At 42.6% G+C, this 20,639-nt stretch overlaps 1 protein-coding gene across 7 annotated transcripts in view; it reads right to left on the minus strand.

The window, feature by feature from the left end:
* PTPRE (protein tyrosine phosphatase receptor type E) overlaps window positions 1–20,639 on the minus strand; it is a 266,865-nt gene that overhangs the window by 239,502 nt on the left and 6,724 nt on the right. The window contains exon 2 of one of the 7 annotated variants that reach the window (XM_075935269.1): window positions 1,389–1,552. The exons of 5 other annotated variants lie outside the window; for them this stretch is intronic. The gene's annotated coding sequence lies outside the window, so the exon portion shown is untranslated. Of the gene's footprint in view, window positions 1–1,388; window positions 1,553–10,248; window positions 10,338–20,639 lie in introns of those variants that run through there. One more of the 7 variants, XM_075935271.1, reaches the window with a different exon arrangement.

Here is a 20,639-nt window from a genome sequence, read left to right on the forward strand (position 1 = left end):
GGAACACACTGTAAGAAACACTGTTGTAGAGAATGCCACTATCTTGCCCACGTCTTAGGTGTCACTTTTTGCTTGGACGGCTTTCTAAGATCTTCACATCTAGGCTATGACTACACCTTGCATATTGTTTCTGCATAACATCTGTAAAATATGGCCTTTCCTATCCATCCACAGCTAAAATTCACATCCAGACGTCCATCATTTTGATTACTGCAACATCCTTCTTGCTTGCCTTGACAAATGCCAACGTCACATCCATTGAGGATGCTGCAGCAAAGATATTTATCCTAGTCCATTGCTTTGACCATGTCATCCCTCTGTTTGCATCCCATCACTGGTTTCCCTTTTCTCTGTCACACTGCCTTCATGTTTAGGAACCTTCCTGGCCCCTCTCTCATTCACTGTCAAGATGTCAAGTCCTGTCTCTGATTGGCCCATGATGCCAGGTAGAGATATTAACAGTGTAACTCATAAAAAAATTCTATCAGTTACATGGTTAACCACAGGGCTTGGCTGTCAGCCCATGACGTGGTGCACATGGCTGGGCTAGAGCAGCTGCCCATCCAGGCTGGCGCAGTCCCACACCCATGGCATGTCATGGGCAGGGAGCCGCTCCAGCCAGGCCAGGCCAACCAGTTACCAGTAAGCATCTCCCAGTAAGGGGATTCTTACCAGACAGCTGATTAGCCAATTACCCATTTATATCCCTAATGCCAGACTGCATTACTCTCTTACTAGCATTTTTGTGCTCTTTCCCATGCTGCCCATGACGCTTGGGAGAAGCTCCCTAAGGTCTCTGCAAAGCTACATTATCCTCCTTAAAATTCCCCTTTTGTACGATGCCTACAAAAAAATTGTCAACGGGTGAGCTGCAGGAGTGCTGATACCACTGTCGTATCATGTTGACCAATAGTGCCTCATCGTTTCCTTGTATTCTCTTGCCTCTTTGTAGTCACCTGTTACTTAATCTTATCCTTTGACTGTACCCTCTTTCAGGCAGGGGATCTTTTTAAACATCTAGCCCAGTAGGGGCCTGCTCCATGACTAGGGCGCCTACTCACTATTTGGAAATACTAATAAACACTATTGACTGACCCAGAGTCCCCAAAACACAGGGAAAGAATGTGTCTTTTAAAGGTTTAACACTGAGGATTTGAAACTGGTAGATATGCATGTATCAGGACATGTGTGTAATATTTCCCCATTCCTTATGGAAGACATTATCAAGAGACCTCTGAAAGAGGGGGTGCAGGCAATACTCTTAAAGTAAGATATTTATTTTTCAATATCTAAATAATACCCTCCTTGAAAAACAAATTCTAGACTTAAAATTACAATTCTGCTCCTTGAAGGGATGTCTGCACTGTGGCTAGTCTGTGACAGCTTACTTGGGCTCATGAGGCTCAGGCAGTAGAGGCTGTTGAATTGCAATGTGGATTTCAAGGCTTAGGTTGCAGCTCAAGCTCTTGGACTCTTCCATCTCATCGGGTCCTAGATCCTTGGCTCCAGCCTGAGTCAGCTGGGGGCTTTTAATTGCAGTGTAGACATGCCCCTAGAGTCACAAGTAAGTGGACCTTAAAATCACAGAAAGTAAGAACACTCTACATTACATTAGAAAAAAGTATAATGTATTCTGTACACATTTCATCTACACCTGCTGCTGCTTCCCGCACAGCTCTTATTGGCCAGGAAAAGTAAACCATGACCAATGGGAGCTATAAGCAGCTGTACCTGTGAACGCTCAGATAAATAAAGTATCTGGCAACCAGCCCGGGACTAACCCTGGTGAACCAAGTTCAGCCCAAGGACTGCTTATTGTCTACCCCAGTATTAATAGAAGAAGCCCTGTAAATAGCTCCCTGCTGGCCAACTACATTTATGTTTGACTGGTTTACTTTGTGCATTCACTAAAAATAATACATAAGTGCCGAAATAATTTGTTAATTTCAGAAGATTTGGTACTAAGTCAGAACTGACACACACAGATTGGAAAGGGGAATTAGGAAGGGGATAATAGAAGACAAAACATTATTCTTGTAATTTTTGATAAGTGATAACTTAGCCACCTAAAATCTGTTTACAAAATGGCCTTACTCCAACATATATTATTCCTATGAAGCTGGGAAACGCCAAGTGACTTAAATGACAGTAATATTCAGATCACAATACATCCCCACTCCTAGGAACTGTCTTTAATCATGTGAGATTATTCATCAACTATTTGTTTTAGAGAAACAGACACACAAGTGAATAAGTGAAATTAACACAGAAATATATACTAATAAGCTATACAGGTGAAGCTGATGAACCTGTAAACAAAAGTATAATATATACACTTACATAAGATAGTCTGAAAATAACCCTATAATCAGTTTTCCATTCTGATTATGACAAAAAAATAATCAGTTTGAATATGTATTTCATTTATATGTTAATTCAGCGGTGTGTAAGACTATCTAATGAAACTGTGAGTAGAAACAGTTCTATGATCTGAACCTGCTCTCAGAAATAAATAGCAAAACTCCTCTTGATTCCAATGTGAACCAAATCGGCTCCCTCCCTTCCTCCCCCTCCTCCCCCAAAAAGTAATATACTGCTACATTAAGAACACAACACACACACACTTCTCAGAAGAGACTGGTCATTTTAACAGTTGTATTTTGTAGAGTGATTTCTTTGTTGTCCCATAGAGAAAAACAGAATGATCTGACTGCAAGGATGGGAGCCAGGAATATCTCCATACTAATTCTGCTTCTAACACTTCCTCAGTGGATGGGAGATCTTTGGAACTGGCACTTTCCCTCTTGGAGACTCAATTTCTCCTGCTATTTAAACTGTGATATTTATGTAACAACTTCATTGGGGAATCACTAGTTAGCAGCTGATCTATGCAGAATTTTCAGGATCAGGCTCTAAAGTTTGTAAAACACTGTGAAAGCACGAACAGCTAGACAAATACTATTGACACCAAGAATAATGGAGTACTCATGTTCATTTCAATGCTGCCAGGATAATATGCACCTCAGTAGCAGTTTTAGTGATACACATACATTCAAATATCAGGTCACGACCAGGTGTTCTGCAAGTAGCAGCTGGCACGTTTTGGACATACTATAGGACATTTGCAATTAGGTGTTATTTAAAGACATAACATCAAAAGCTAAGAATGGGACACTTCCAGCTCACTCAATTAGCTTCTTTAGTACCAGTCCTATAACTGACAGGTACTCTCCCCCACTTTTATAAATATTTTGGTTCTGTTATTTCCACTCCAGCTCATCTAATGAAGTAGATTTTACCCACAAAAGCTCACGATACTATATATTTTGTTAGTCTCTAAGGTGCCACAGGACTGTTCATTGTTTTCATCAGATCCCCATCATACATGAAGAACTAATTTATATCTTTTATAATTAAACATAAAAGACTGCAAAATGAGAAACTGAGTTCCCAACTGATGAATATAATGAAAAGGCCCTACCCCCGAGGAAATAGCCAATATTCATAGGCGTGCGCACGGGGTGTGCCGGGTGTGCACAGGCACACCCTAATATTTCAAAGGGCTACCCGTGGTATGGGGGCGTGAGCCCCCACACTAGAAGGAGAGCCGCACTGGTGCTCTGGGGAACGGGTGCCACACTGGATTTGCCGCGGCTGCACAGTCAAAACCAGCGGGTCTTAGGACCCCACAGAAAGAGGCGGCAGGGATGCAGCAACAATGCCCTGCCGCCCGGTCAAGAGCGGTGTGTTTAAACCCCGGGGGGGGGGGAAGGAAAGAGTAGGAGAGGTGGGGGGTTGCCCTAGGCAGGGGATCAGGCGCAGCAGAGCTAGCTTGTGGGGGGCCCTGAGGGGCCGCGTTCGCGGGCTTCCCTGCTCAGTAGGAGGGGAGCGGGAGTGCGCAATGGGGCTTCCTTCCTCCACGGGGGGGGTCAGCCCTGGAGGCAGTGCGCGGTGGAGGCTTCCCTCCTAGGCTGGTGTAGGGGACTCCCTGCCCCCATTGGCACCCTGCCCCAGAATCTTGTCCCCCACACTGCTGCCTCCATTCCCTCTCCCTTGCCGAAACCTGCCCCCCTGGCACCCTGCCTCCAGCTGCAGAAACTTGCCCCCCGCTGGCACACTGCTCCCAGCTGCAGAACCCTGCTCCCAACTGACTTTTCTGTGGGTCAGTGACCCCTGACTCAAGACAGGTTCCCTGCCCTTCTCGTAAATAAAGACAACGCAGAAACTTTTTGTGTTTGACATAGTATTTTATTTAAAAATGAAGCCTGGCCAACAAATCCCCAATTTGTGCCAAGCCCCCATCTGGCCAGAGCCACTCCTGCACTCCCCTATGCTCCACACCCTATATACACTGGAACTCCCTGCCCTGAGCCCCTCACATACCCCAACCCAAATTACTGTACCCACACATCCACAAACCAGTGACTTGCTTAGTACCCAACGCTGCCCGGCCTGAAGCCCCCTCCCCCTCCCAGAAAAACTCTTCTGCATCCAGGGATGCGTTTGTTCTTCCGCTTTTTTTTAGTGGAAGGGCAAACATGATCTTTTGGTCAGCCCTATATTCCTCTTTCCACAAGGAATAAGGGGGCTTTCAAAAGAAGGGGTTTTTCTGACACGTGATCCAGTCTAGACAGGCCAAATATTGGAAAAACCTCTTCCTACAGAAGAATTGGGGGGGAAAAAAGCAGTAATATAAGGACTGGGGATAGCAAGTGATAGAGAGGAGGAGACTAGAGAGGGCGGGGCTTCAAGGAAGGGGTGAGGTGGTAGATCTTGGCTTGTTCTGTCATTTAAAAAGTGATCTTGGTGTAAAAAGGTTGGAGACCACTGGAGTAGGGGGAGCACCAGAAGGGTGAAAGTCAGGATGACCCTAGAACTGTGTTACAGACCAGCTGGCGGCTGCTGGAGGAGGAGGGAAAAATAGCAGGAAAGGGGCTTGTGCTGAGAGGAGGGGGGCAGATCAGGAGAAGAAAGGGGAAGGCACCAAGGGACAGGGTGGAGGTGAGAGACAAATGCCAGGGGCCCAGAGGAGACAATGAGGGGAGGTATCAGTGAGAGTGGGAGACAGGATAATGCTGGGACAGGAGAGGGGAAGGGCTTGGAGGCTAGAGGGGAGAAGGGGAGGTGCCGGGAGAAGGCTTGAAAGAAGGGGTGGGCATGAAGAAGGCAGGATGGAGCAAATCATGTGTGAGGGCACAGGGGCACGAGGGGAAAGGGGCAGAGGGGAGCGTGGGGTGGGCATCAGGGAAAAAGAGGGCAAAGGGGGTGGGGGCAGTGAGGAAAGGGGGAGGCACCAGGAGAGTGCAGTGGTAAGCGAAGGCGCAGGTGCCAGGGGATTCTGGGGGTGAAGCAGAAGGGCAGACACCTGCAGAGGAGGGACCAGCACCAGAGAAGAGAGGCAGGGCAGGTGTGTAGAGGGAGGTTTTAGGAGAGGGGATGAGGAGGGGTAGCGCTCATGATCAGAGTGGGGCTCCTGGAGGAGTGTGCATGGGAAGAGAAGGGCTGGTGGAGGGGGGCAGGTCTCAGGAATGCTGAGGGCAGTGAGAAGGGTAGGAATCAGGACAGCAGAGGTAGGTGAGCGGTTGTGGGGGGGAGGGGCCACAGGCACCAAGGGAGCTGATGGAGCAAGAGGAGGAAACAGGGCAGCAGAAGGAAAAGGTAGAGGTTTATAAGATATTTATTAATAACTTGGGTGCCACAGTGGCACATCCAAACAAGCCACAAACTCAGTACTGGTGCACAACACAAAATTTATTCTGCTTATGGGAGGAAACTCTTAGAGGGAACACTTCCCCCAGCCTCTTTGCCCCCCGAGTTATTGTCTCACACATTGGGTTAATGCAATTGCAGGATAGTTGCATGAGGGGGGTTTGGTGGGGGCCAAACTAATCCCTATTGGTAGGAGGATGGTGGGAGAAGTCCTTGGGGGGGGGGGCGGGTCACATGACACCTTTTATTTCTGGTCATGTGTCCATATTGCACCGACAGTGTTACCTCCAGAGGCGTAGCTGGAGAAGAGGGTAGCTATTGCCCTCTGGAAGCTGGCCACTCCTGATAGCTACCGGTCAGTGGGACAGCTGGACCTGTGGCACAGGAGGGAGGGTCCCACACTCCCCATGGGGCTTCCATTTTTGAACTGTAGCAAGAGTCAAACAGGACTAATCAAATAGTCAATGGAAATCCCATCAACTATTCAATTAGTTAATAATCTACATTTAACATCCCTATGTGCCATCAACAGGGATTCTTCAAGGCCATACCCAGCCAACATTCTCCTTTCTGAGCAGGGTCAAAGGAGTTCTGGAACTTCCACAAATTGTATGGACGTTGAAAAAGCCTAAATTTTTTCCCCTGGGAATTTTTCAGGGGGAAAAATAAAAATGAAAGGCCCTATTATAGGGGGATCATTTAAGAGGTTTAAAAGGTTGTCTGAAGCTATGCTGTATAGTTATAAAATCATAAAAAACAAACAACTGTACAGTGAAGTCTTTAAACTTGGACAGGATGGTCCTTGGAAAGGAAAGAACTTTTAAATAGAAAGAAATCTTGACAAGAACATACTCTTATTAGAGAGTTCATTAGAATAAGACTGTGTATTAGATGTATTAGATTAGGGTGGGTAGAATTGGTCAGCAGAGCCACCAGCGTGGTAGAGGGGGAGCCTCATGCTGATGTGTGGGGGGAGTCTGGTGCTGATGCATGCTATGTACCCACTAGTTTTTTCTTGTGGGTGCTTCAGGCCTGGAGCACCCATCGAATCAGTGCTTATGACAGGATTACCTTGGTGGGTTGGTGTGGGTGTGGGTGTGGGTGTGGGTGTGGGTGTGGGTGTGGGTGAGAGAGAGAGAGAGAGAGAGATCTGAATTTTGAAAGGGACAAACCATACAGCACATGAACTGGGAAATTGTGTTTATTATGAAAAATAGCCAAATGAGTCTACTGTGCTCATTTATCCTGATAATGTGTATGCATATTGCTGGAATTAAAACCAATATTAAAGAGTACTTGTAGTGCAAGGACAGTCTATGCTGACATCCTGTTCTAACATATTCTGAGTACATGGTTATGCACTATTACATTACATAGGATTAAAAAGTGCAGAGGGACATAAACCCTCATGCTTAGGGTGTACACTGATGGAGTTTTGTTTTCTCCATAGATAGATTGTTCTATAAATGTTCACTACAAGTTTTCTTGCAGTTTCCTCTAAAGTATCTGGTGACACAGGTTGGACTGTATGGACGTCTGATCTGACCTGATATGGCAATTTCTATGATTTAACTAGTGCAGTGGTATTTAACTAAAATACCATTTACACGCATGCACTATTTAAGCATGATCAACTGAGCCTGAAGTTTTCCTGCCCAAAACACTAAAAGAAATACAAGCGGGGCAGACTGAAGGTTAAACAGAGGAAGTTTATTGTATAGGATATCATTTGATGTCAACGGAATCAGGATGAAAGGAGAGAGAGGATGGAAAAGCAAGACAATTTCCTTGAAAATTAGAAATGCTATAAAAATCAATCACATCAGCATCAAGCTTTGATAAAAATTATATACTACTTACAATTAAATATAAAAAACTCTATGAAATGTAACAAAAGTAGACCCTGTCATGGAAAGCAGATTCAAATCTTAATGACAATAACCTGTCATTTATGCTGTTTCATCTTTGCATCAACTCTGAAGTTTAAAAGCACATCTACACTGTAGTATGTACTCAAGTAAGAGATTCCAATTGTAACAAATAGATGTCCCAAACTCCTAGGCTACGTCTAGACTGGCATGATTTTCCGCAAATGCTTTTAATGGAAAAGTTTTTCTGTTAAAATCATTTGCGGAAAAGAGCGTCTAGATTGACACGGACGCTTTTGCGCAAAATCACTTTTTGCGGAAAAGCATCCGTGCCAATCTAGATGCTTTTTTGCACAAAACAATACCGTGTTGTCTACACTGGCCCTCTTGCGCAAAAGCATTTGCGCAAGAGGGCTTTTGCCCAAACAGGAGCAGCATAGCATTTCCGCAAGAACACTGACAATCTTACATGAGATTGTCAGTGTTCTTGCAGAAATTCAAGCAGCCAGTGTTGACAGCTGCTTTTGCAGAAAAACTTGCCAGTCTAGACACAGCCCTAGGGTTTGGTCTTCCAGTCTAGAAGCAGCCTCAGCTACATTGCTGAACCATGATATAGCAATGGATTGTTGCAGTGTGGTAGCACAATTCAGGAACACAATTAAAATAAAATTCCAAATAATCACTTAACATTTGACCAGTTAACCAACTCAAGCATGATCCAGGCTGGTCACCGCTCCAGCTCACAGGCCTCTCGCTCCCACAGGCCTCTCGCTCCCAACTCCATGCTAGTGCTAGCTGCTGGCTCCTGGCTTCCAGCACCCAACCAGAGCAGCTCTTGCCTACAGGGCACAGGCCCATGGTGGATGCTGGAGAAGCCCCTTTCCACGACAGCCCCCTGCAGGGATGGACCAGCCTCCTGTCCCCGGCAGGTGGAAAGCTGCTCCAGCCACCACCAGTTACTGCTTAACCGGAACCGGTAAGCATCACTCATTTAGGGTGATGCTTACCAGTTAACCTTTCACATCTCTAGTTCAAATATAGTACTGTAGGCAACACAGAGAGTGTTATGTGTAATCTGTATGTATGTTACAATATGTATGTTAAACTGCTTTGAAGACTATCTATACAATACTATACAAATTGGGGAATCTGCAGCACTTAAAATTAGTCACATGCATGCTGCTTACAAACACTTGCAATCCATTTTTAAGCATCTGTATTTTATTTTTTGTGTGATTTAGATAAATTAGCCTGCTTAAACAGATTAATAATCTCAGCCTCATTGCCAGTAAAATGTATGTGTGCTTTGAATAATACAGCTACAGTAAATTACGGGTACTCTGCATCCTAATATGTAGGTTAGGAAGTTCCAGTATGAAAAAAATATGAAGAACTGGCCACATACGATTATTTAAGTAGTACACCAAGAGATACAAAACATGTTTCTCTGAACATCATGGCAGAAAGCACAGATACATGCTAGACAGCCTAAAAACAGTGATCAGGGAGTAGGCAGAACCATCAACACCTCCCTTCTATAAGAGCCAGGCCAGCAACCTTTCAAAGTATGTTAAACTCCCACCCTTAAAATACCTCTGAAAAAAGAGCATATAAATTAGCAAGAACACACACTCCAACACATCCTATGTAAGAGACAGATTAGTAGCTGTGGTCATGAGATGTGCCCTAGTTCCTGTTTTAATTTAGCTTTCCAAGACTGATCACCACGTGTAATTTAAAAGTGATTTGATACAGCAAGCTAGGTAGATTTGACTTTAAATTAATGAGATTTTGACAACCGCAAACAAAATGGTAATGAAATCCATTTAAACTGATACCTGATGTTTAATATGAAAAGCAAACAATTTTAGCATGGTTTTTATACACAGACTTTTCTTTTGCAATATGAAAGCTGTTTTACCATGACCTTGCACTTAGTGACAATTTAAACCTTGTTCAGTTGTACACAATTAACAGAATGAAAGAGCAGAGAAACTCTTGTTGCTCAGTAACAATTTAATATTTTAAGTGAGGATATGCACTATAACCACAAGAGCTAGATTCATTCTGTTCTTTTCTTTTATGCAAACAGATGTCCAAAATGTAAATCTAGATATAAAGAAACAAATATTTAAAATTTATCTAGATGCATAGAATTTTGGAAGCAAACAATCCTCATTGCTTACTCAAATCATTAGTATTTTAATAACTGGAAAAAAGCTTGGCTTTGTACCTAGGAAAATCTCTTAGATATATAGTGGGCAGGAATTAGGGCAAAAGAGCCAAAGAAAAACACAAGAAAAACACAGATAATGGGGAAGGCGCAGAATATAAAGAAATTTAAATACTAGTAAAGAAATGAAAGGATGTGAAGGATCCCGCTGCCCCTGACCTCCAGCCCCCCCAGCTCTGCTTCCCACTTGCTGCCCCTCAATCTTCCCCAGCCAGCCCCAACCCCGCCCCCTCCTGCGACCAGCTCTGCTTCCCACCAGCCACCCCTCTCCCGATCTCCTCCAGCCAGCCCCGCTGCCCCAGCTCCCCCCTCTCCGCACACCAGCCCTACTTCCTGGCCCTCCCCATTCCTCCCGGCCAGCCCCACTCCCCTCAAGGCCAGTTCTTCCCCACCCCATCAAGTATGGCCGTTTTTTGTTTGTTTGTTTGTTTAGACTACCTGGTAACCACAGCCGTGGGGGGCAGGGCGGATGCCCGGGCCATTGTGCACGTGGGGGTGGGGTGAGTCCTGGATGGCGCTTTGGGGCTGCAGGCATCAGGCACGTGACCTGCGGAGGGGGCGGGTTATTTTTTATTTTTACAGGTTGAGATCGGGCCCGATCGAGGCCAAAAGTACCTTAAAACCTTCTCCTGGAGGAAAGTTACCCATGGAAAGTTTGGTTGTGGTAGGTCTGATAGTGTCCAAGTTATTAGAGCACAAACATACAAACATTCTCCTTTATAGATATAGATATAGATATAGATATAGATATAGATATAGATATAGATATAGATATAGATATAGATATAGATATAGATATAGATATAGATATAGATATAGATATAGATATAGATAGCATTTGTACCTGCCTATGTGTCTATCCATCCATAAGTCTGTTTGTCGAGGAACTGCTCCTAAACAGTAAGAGCTAAGCCACCAGATTTGGTATTCAGCTTCCTCTTATAACTTCAAGCAAGGTCAGGGTTTGGATATGCATAGAATGTGATTTTTCCTCATCAAACGGAAAAGGAAGCAAGAATAGTTATAATCCCAGAAGACCTCAGGAGAGGCAGCAAGCACCCTTGCCCATCCACATCACCCCTGGGGAACAGCCACCAGGCCATGTGGCCCCCTGGAAGCAACCGCCAAGCACCCCCACCTCCTCCACAACCCCCACCGCTGCCCTAAGATCCCCCACATCTCCCAACTCCTTGCACTGACTCCTGCACTCCAACTTCTCCTCTGAGTTTCCCATCCCTAGTTCTGACTCCTGCACCCTCACACACACCCAGCCTCCTGCCCAACCGCAGCTCCCTTCCCTGAAGGACTCAAGCAATGCTGAGTAAATCTTCTAGTAATAAATAAATTGAAAATTAGTGATATCCAAAGCAATGGATACTAGATAAAGTCAAACCTTTACTCCAAAAGTCTTACACAGGAAACTTGAAGATTGCAACTCAAGAAATTTAAGAATACAAAAAAAGCTTCAGCAATGAGCTTTAGCCTACAAAATCAATATTATTCAAAGATTTTTCAAAATAAATAAATCAGTCATTTTTTTGAAAATGCAAGTTTGTTGTTCATTAAGTTTCATACAGGGATGTAGTTACAAACTACCATATTTTAGAAAGACTGTCAAGGAAGGAAAGATTAAATATGCACTATCCATCCAAGAAACTGCTTAAAATGCATCTAGTGTAGTAAGTGAATTAAACTGAAGCCAAGGAAACAATTCTCAACACACAGACAAAAATGACAAGAAAATGATTAACTTGAAACAACTCACTAGAAATAAGAAAGTCTTCAACTGTGAACTCTCAAAATGGTCCAGACACTAGTTTTATCCCGAATCAAATGTTCAGAGTGCCCTTCCATTCATTCTATAAAACTATGAATGAGACAATGTATTTTTAAAAGGACCCTAATGCCTTCTCCTATGTAAAACAAAAGTAAGGGGCGGAAACCTGTGAAAATATGAGCAATAAGAGTCAGGAGGAAAAGAAAGCATTGTATAAGCATTGTATAAGCACCATTTAATAAGCACTTAATGCCAACATGAGAAGCACATAATGCAGACAAACTAACAAAAATACTGTTTGAGAGCATTTTGTAATAAGCTTCTGGAGTGAAATCCAGAAGACCATTTCTAGTCTAGATACCAACATGTTTACTAAATCTGAGTCCTGTCCTCATGACAATCCATGCTTATGGACAGATCATAAGCCTTAGGATTATCATTTTCATTTCTTTGCTAGATCACAAAAAAAAAAAAAAAAACCACACACACACACCCCAAAGATGAAGGGATAGGAGAGCAGATAGGTGACATGACTTGTGGTATGCAGGTCCCCATTGAAGAAATCAGTGGGAATCATTCCATTTTCTTAAGTGGGCTTTAGCTCAGATCCTATATGATGGGGCAATGAGCTACAGAAACTGCTGCTCACAGCTCCCATTGGCTACAGTTCACCATTCCCAGCCAATGGGAAGAACGGGAAATAGTGTCCTCGCCCACACCACTTTTTGCAGATCTCATTGTCCGGTATAGCAAACCACGGCCAATGGGAGCTGCAAGCAGTCGTGCCTGCAGACACTAAGGTAAATAAAGCAAATGATACACTTTGGGTCTGTATCAGTAATCCCAGCATCTGTAACCGGATGTTGTCAAATATACTCTTGACAGCAGCAAGAGAGAAAGATTACTTATTTTTTTTTACAAGACTGTTGACTAGTTTAGGTAAAAAGGTGAAGAGCCACATGCTTTGCACATAAGTTTATACAACAACTTCATGCACCAATCTGTATTCTATTCCCACTGCCATGTACACTCATCATCATTACAACATTCACTGGCTATGATACATACTACCCCTTCCACACAGGCTACGTCTAGACTGGCGTGATTTTCCGCAAATGCTATTAACGGAAAAGTTTTCCGTTAAAAGCAGTTGCGGAAAAGAGCATCTAGATTGGCACGGACGCTTTTCCGCAAAAGCACTTTTTGCGGAAAAGCGTCCGTGCCAATCTAGATGCGCTTTTTGCGCAAAACAAATCTGAGCTGTCTACACTGGCCCTTTTGCACAAAAGCTTTTGCGCAAAAGGACTTTTGTCCGAACGGGAGCAGCATAGTATTTCCGCAAGAAGCACTGATTTCTTACATGAGATCATCAGTGTTCTTGCGGAAATTCAAGCGGCCAGTGTAGACAGCTGGCAAGTTTTTCCGCAAAAGCAAGTGTTTTTGCAGAAAAACTTGCCAGTCTAGACACAGCCACAATGTTCTCCGCCTAACTTATTTTCCACATTAATTGAATTAAACACTTATTATAATAAATATATATTTGAAGGACTGTATGTCCCTGGTTTTACTTTAGTTTTCTTTTTGACTCGTGGTACTTCGTAAAAAGAACAAATCCCACAAAAACAGAAGTACATTCCAGTTCTTTAAACAAAAACAACAACAAAATAACCACACAAAAGCTGCAGTTGAGTTTTTTTCTTGGAGACCCTGCACAGGTGCATAGATGCATATTTTCTCTGAAATATCCATTAGCATTTTCATACAATGACAAACTAAACGTGGAAAAGACTTATGGCTTGTCTACATGGAGCAGCAAGTGCTCTAAAGGATGTAATTTGTAAAGCACTCTAATGCTTTGCCCTCCAACTGTCCTGTGAAGATCTTGCGGGCATGCTCTGAAAGGTACTTATTTCATAGGACTATGTTAATGCAAGCTTTACCTTTTAGACCAGCAGGATCTATGTGGGGCAGTGAGAGGGCAACACAGAGAACTCTACAAATCACATCCCTCTAGAGAGCTTTGGAAGTGACAGGTAGACAAACCCTTATTAGCTTACCAACTGTATCTTCCTGCCAAAGCAAGTGTCTCTTCAAATTTACATATTTCAGTGTTTTGTCTGATAGCATTAAATGTCACAAGCAAGGAAGTCTCTGCTGCTTGAAGACAAAACTAACAGGCCCTATTGTCAGGAAGTCTGATATCTGGCTAATTTTCCCCAATCTTAAATTTCATCCCCTTACCCTTACTTATACAAAGCTTCTTCAAAAGAGCATTTTTTCTAGCAATGCTTGCTCCCCCCTTCCCCCCCCCCAAAAAAAAGTGCTATAAAACTGAAAAGAAATGTGGGTAATCTTTGACAGGGAAGGCTCTCTCACTATGCCCTTTCTTTCTCACATTGCATTTTTATTATCATTATTAAAAGCAGTGCTACTGGTTAGTAACTGCCAGACCAGTATTTTTTGTATAAAAGTTGTGCATAAAATTTTCAGTAGATTCCTTTTTTACTGTCTAGTATCTCTAAATTCTACTGCTAACTTCCACCCTAAATTTATCAGAGATGCTTCTCAAGTTAAGTCTTCAGCACTAAAAATACTTACGCTAGGCAAGACAGATGAGCAATTTGAATGTTTATCATAAGAAGAATCAGTAAGTTACAGACAATAGTACCAGCATATTCCAATGACAGGAATCAAGCATTGCAAGACATAGAGAGATGTAAATCTTGATTTTGCAAGGCACTGAAGTTCAACAATTCATCTTCAACTCAAAGGGTGTGTCTAGACTACAGGGTTTTGTTGACAAAAGTGGACTTTTGTCAACAAAACTATACCTGCGTCCACACTGCCTTTGAGTTATGTCGACATAACGTCGACAAAACTCAGCAGTTTTGTTGACGTATGTAAACCTCATTCTACGAGGAAGAACACCTTTTATCGACAGAGTTCTGTCGATAAAAGACATTATTGCATCTACACTGTCCTTTACGTCCACACTGTTATGTCGACAAAGCGGCTTGCTTTGTCAACAGAACCGGATGTAGTCTAGACGCTCTTTGTCAACAGAAGCTTTGTTGACAGTATCTGTCGACGAAACTTCTGTCGACAAAACCCTGTAGTCTAGACATACCCAAACAGTTGAGGAATCCAGCAGGACTGGGCCTCACAATCACTTGTTAAAGTTAATTACAAATTCTAAATCTGTTTCAAGGTGCTTCAAAAAAATATACAAATATTGGGCCACATCATCATGTTACAACCTGGCACAGCTTCACTGACATTAAGGATCAGGCCTGCTGCATTTTTTAAAAGTACTTCAAAAGTTTAGGGGTTTTTTTTTTTCTTACTTTCACTTTTATACAGTTATTGAAACACCTCACAAAAATACTGCTTACTGTTTTAATAGGAGATACACTACAGGTCCAAAAGCAATATTAAGTTTAGGGTCCTATTAAATGCATGTCCATTTTGGTAAGTGTCATGGTCGGGGGATTTTTTTAAATTTTACATTTCATGGTTTCAGATGTTTAAGTCTGAAATTTCATAGAAGTGTAACTGTGGGGATCTTGGCCCAAAAACGGGCCATGAGCAGAGTCACAAGGCTATTGAAAGAGCGATTATTGTTCTGCTGGCCTTACTTCTGAGCTGCTGCTGGTGCCAGTGGCAACTGGTGACAGTGGAAGAGAGAAGCACTGGCCCCACCTCTCCCTGCTCCTAGCTCTGCCTCCCACTCCACCCTTGCACCATCCCTCCCTGCCTCTTCCCAGCACTCGAGTGGCACAGCTGGGGAGCAAGCAGCACCATGCTGGCTGGAGCCACCTGGCTTGCTCCTTCCTCACCGCTGCTGCCTGTGAGTGTGGAGGGGTGGGTGCGCCCTGTGGCACAGACTCCTGCTGCCAGCGCTGCCCCTCCTGCTGACCGGCCCCTCCAACCTTCGGGGGTGCATGTGGTCCCAGAGACACACTCCATGTGTCACCAGTGCTGTGGTGGCAGCACTGCCCTTCAGAGCTGGGCAGCTAGAGAGTGGAAACGGGTTGCGAAGACAGCACCACTGCCAGTAGCAGTGAAGAAGCAGTGGTATGGTATTGCCACCCTTTTGCCTGTGTCACCACCAAAGGTGGTTCTGACCTGGCCCTGGGAGCAGTCCATGAAAAGGATAAAGTCCCGTCCCTCCACAGCCTGCCTGGGACTAGCAACTGGAACCTGGCATGCAGTAGGCGCCTGCATCTCTGCTCATCCCTGGTGCTCAGAAGTTAAAAGGGGCTAGGGCTGGCTGCGTGTGTGGCGATCAGTGCCCTGCCAATTATGAAAGACATTTCCCAGGATGGGATTTTACAGAAGTTTTGCAGCTATTTAGCAACGGCTCATTTGTACACAAAGGGACAAGTCACTGAAGAGTTGGGGGCCCACGGTCAACAATGTTCTTAAAGTTACGTGCCCAGCAATTATTCTTCCTATAATTCATGATAATTGTCATTAAAAGCAGCTGAAAACATTCGTAAGCCAAATTTATATCAGATTTTATCTTTTCTTAATCTGCAAAAATCTCTGAACATAAATACATCATTCTGGAGGTGGAGGGCTAATACATCTTTCTTTGCAATCTGCTTTGTGTTTGGAAAGTGCCAGCTCAATGGAGCTCTGATCTCGATTGAAGACCTCTGGGCTACTGCAATGTAAATAGAACAATTATTCTATGCCCCATTTACCAAAATAAACAAACAAACAAACAAATAATCAGAGATTGATTTCACACTTCTGTATTAAGGTACCACAGTCTCACTCACAAATCTTAGTAAGGTGGGGAGGACAATAAATGTAAATAAGAGCCAGAGGAGGCATGGAAAAGGGGAATGCCAACTCCATGACACTTGCCTATATCCTGCAGGATCCAGATCTGCAGGCTGAGACCCAGGGTTCGGGCAGGTACAATGATTGCGTTACCCCATTAAGAGGAGCACCATGACAGGCCTTGCAGGTGTCATGATTTCCAAGGCCACAGACATGAGCGGGGTGAATGGTAGCAATAAAACACAGTGTCCACTGATGTCTCTCATATCTGACAGTTCACCCATAATTTTCATTTAGGGCACTTTCCTATCCCTTCTGTGGAAGACAGAGAAGGTAAACTCAGACACACTTGCTTTTTTGCTCATACTTGTTCAAACCTCCACCCATCTGTAGTATATGATCAATGGACTTATTTATTTATTAAAAAGAAAAGAAAGAAAAACAAAAACACTAAGAAAACTGCACAACTGAAATCTTGCAGCCAGTATCAACCTTCTCAATTCTGTAAAAATAATCTCCAGAGATTCACTGTGCACTGAATACAAAATATTTCCATAGGCCAGATGATACCAACCATGTAATCATTACGCCTTCCAAAAATAAACTGAATTCAAAATAAATTAAAATACATTCCAATATTGCAATAACCACCACAAGAAAAAATAAATCCTGTTAATGCATAAACTATTGCAGTGGGTGACCATACAATACCTCAGTAAATTGCCTCTGCCAGGACTCTCCTAGGCCTCAGCCTACCCAGTGTCATATTTTCACTCCAGTTTATAAAAATAGTAACATTTGTTAGATAGTCTCTAGAAGCACATGTATAATTTTTATCAGCCAATGCCAGAAACGAAAACAGCCATATTTTTCAAACTACTGTTTGTTATTGTATTACAGGTATACAGGCTACCCTTCTGATAAATATACTTTGTGAATCAGACTGCACATAGAATATACAGTAACGTTTCAGTAGGATTAGTATGAAGATGGGCACAGACAACAAAAGAAAAAAATGTGTAAAACAAGATGATGTTTTTACACATGTAGCCAAATGGCTGGTACAGTCACATTTCATTAAGCTTGAATTCTGCAGTGTCTAAGAGCAAATCAGTTAAAACAATATTTGAACTATTATATTGGATGGCAAGAGATAGCAATTTGTAAAATTAGCATTGTATAAGTTATACTTATAGCTACACTCTACACAGAATATAACATACAGTACTCTTTAATATCATCCATTCAATTTATGATGCTCTGAATTTCAGGACACCAAACTGTATTTGATTTTATTTTCATTAAAGTTATTTCAAGAAATCAATAATAAAATGATTATCAAGAAACAAATATCTCCTCACCACAAGCCACTAAGTGAAAGCCCATACATTTAGCTACAATTACCAATCAAAAGATCCTCAGTACTCCAAGGCAGTAACATGCAAGTGGATGCAATAGCTATGTTCCCTGCGGGTCATATTTTACAATATTCAGGGAGGCAATGCAGGCAAGCTGCATGTTACCAAAATGCATTATGTGTGGGCAGTGAATCAAAAATTCTTCCAGCTTACATAGTTATGTATCATGCCTGAGGACAAAGGATATTGCTTGGCATTGGTTTTTGCTTTATTATTCATATTGAAAAATATAAATTATGTGCAATACTGCTCAAATTTTAAAATCACTTTAAAAAAAAACAATTCTGCTTATAAAGTGCCACCCATTAAAAAAAAGCAGCAGGATCTCTTTGAGCAATCCATGGGATCTCCTGTACCACCTTGTCTATCTTCAATAGGATACATTAGGATTCATGCAGCACTCATGGTACACCTGCAGATGTACCTAGGAGCCTCCTCCCCACCACATTTTAATAAATGCTACTATCTAATCATATTTTGTGTGCATCTTTTATCTGTGTTCTTTCTTGATAAAAGAATTTACATGACAATTCCATCAGAGTTTCTCAAGATTTCAACTGCTCTTGCTGCTCACTCACTCTTTGGAATTGATCTTTGCTCTCTAATGAGAATTAACTAAAAGTCTCTTCTGCCTATCTATACTGACTGTCCAGGTGAAAGTGTACCTTGGAGGAGGAAAATATGGGACTGGGACATAGAAGAATTATCAGTGCCCTATGCTAAGACCGATGTTCCCCTCTACTGTTAAAATAATTTCACATCCAAGGCCATGAGCAGCAGTTGATTGCAGCCACATTCATTTTGTACAGTAATTTCACTGACAGGATCTAATTCATTACTATGCACAGCTTTTGGGATGCCCTACATATTATTTAAATGCCAGCATCACTGTTTAAGATTTAAAATAGTTGCTGCAAAACAGATTACATCAATACAAAGGAGAACTTTGTATAACAAAAGAAACCAAGGACTGCTTTCAAAATAAAGATTCTGTTTTGAGGCAAAAATATATAGCCACCTACAAATGAGAAAACAAACAAAAGAATATATTTAGTGAATGTGTGCCATCAAGCATCTCCTATAAAGTTACTATTCTGTTTTCTCCCTCTCAGATTTCCTAAAGAATTACCCATCCTAATGTCATGACAACAAGGTCTTGGGGCGGGGGCAATGTCTTCAACGTGCATATTGGCTTATACAATGCACTTAAAGTTAAAATAGGCTTACAATGGCATCTTCCAAGTGAAGTAAAGCAAAATCAACAGCTTTTTAATAGAAACCCCTTCCATAATCATAAATGTATAAATGGTAACCAATGTTCTCCAGATCATTTCTGAAAAACAGAACTAAGGACACAAATCTGTAGCTGAAAGGACCAGTGGATTATAGCTTGTTACTGCTAAAAACTCCAGTTAAAATTTTTCATTGTTCACTTGTCCTCCGTTACAGTATATTACACAGCTACACTCAGATACGTACAATTATTCATTTGATATAATGGCTTATATGGGAAAGTTATACCAGTATAAAGTAGGATGTGAATTAAAACCATTATAGTTTTTAAATCAATGTAATTCTTCCATACTCATAGCCCAGTCCAAGAGTTTACTTTACATCAGTTCACCTTATGACACTTTGAAAGTAGTTTACCCAAAGGAAAAAAAATGTTTTTTATTCTGGAATAAGAGTGCCCAGACGGAGGAATTATACCCATATAACTAAACCTCAGGAATTATGACAGTGTAATTATACTGTTATGACTGAAAAACTTTCTAGTATATAGACTTATAAGTTGCACTTATTGATGATTTGACTAAGGATGTAAAATCCCAGTCAATCAGGTAACTGGCTAGACCACAGGTTTAACTGTTCAACCAATTTAGTGGGATCCTATTCCCACACCCTGCATGGGAAGACCAGCAGCAGGGGCTGGCAGTGCTAGGCACGGGGGAGGGAGGCAGCTTCTGCTCCTGCCACGGGCCCCTCCACACCCATGTGCAGGCGGCTGGACAGGTCCTGCGGGGGGGAGGAGGGGACAGCTCCTGACCCCCAGGAGGCTGGAGCAGCCTTCGGTCCACAGTGGGCCATGGACAGGGGGCGGCTCCAGGATACCAGTTAACCAGTATCTGGTAACCATCACCTAGCAGAGTGATGCTTACCAGCCCATTCACATCCCTAATAGCAACTATTACTGACAAAAAGTATGCAATTAAAATGAGTTAAGCTTATGCGTGTTTCAATTAAGTCAGATTAAAACATTCAAATACAATATTTGTTTCTTCACAAAAATTCTGTTAGTTTTTTTTATGAATAGAATAACTGGAAAGTGAACAGTTTAGGATCTCAGCCTGTTTACTATCACCCAATCTAGGGGCAGATTTACAAAGAAACATACTGTGCCCTGGCACAGAGCCCCCTCATCAACATGGGGCCCCCAGGGCTGGGCAGTCCTGCATCTTCCTACCTCTGCATTGCAGAATTGTTTGTTTTTTCCCCCCACTCTTTGACCTGACACTAGTTCTCATCACTGCAGCATGACCATCTCAAAAACCTGGATTCATTTACTACTCTCTGGGAAAAGAGAGAATATCAGCAGTAGTACAGATGTAGATCCAAGGAATAGAAAGATCACAGAGGAAGTCTGTAGCAGAGGCAGAAATAGAAACCAGGTTTCCTAGGTACCAGACCTCTGCATTAGTCTCAGGATAATTCATCCACCCCAGTAAATGCACAACTCATCCCCATTCACTGTTCACTGTTGCAAGTGAGAAAAAATTACTATTGACATTAGCATAATTTGACGCTATATAACTAATGGACTGAATAAGGCAGAAAAGTTTGTGGAC

This window comes from Pelodiscus sinensis, chromosome 8 (genome assembly GCF_049634645.1).
Source record: "Pelodiscus sinensis isolate JC-2024 chromosome 8, ASM4963464v1, whole genome shotgun sequence".
Lineage (NCBI taxonomy): Eukaryota > Metazoa > Chordata > Testudines > Trionychidae > Pelodiscus > Pelodiscus sinensis.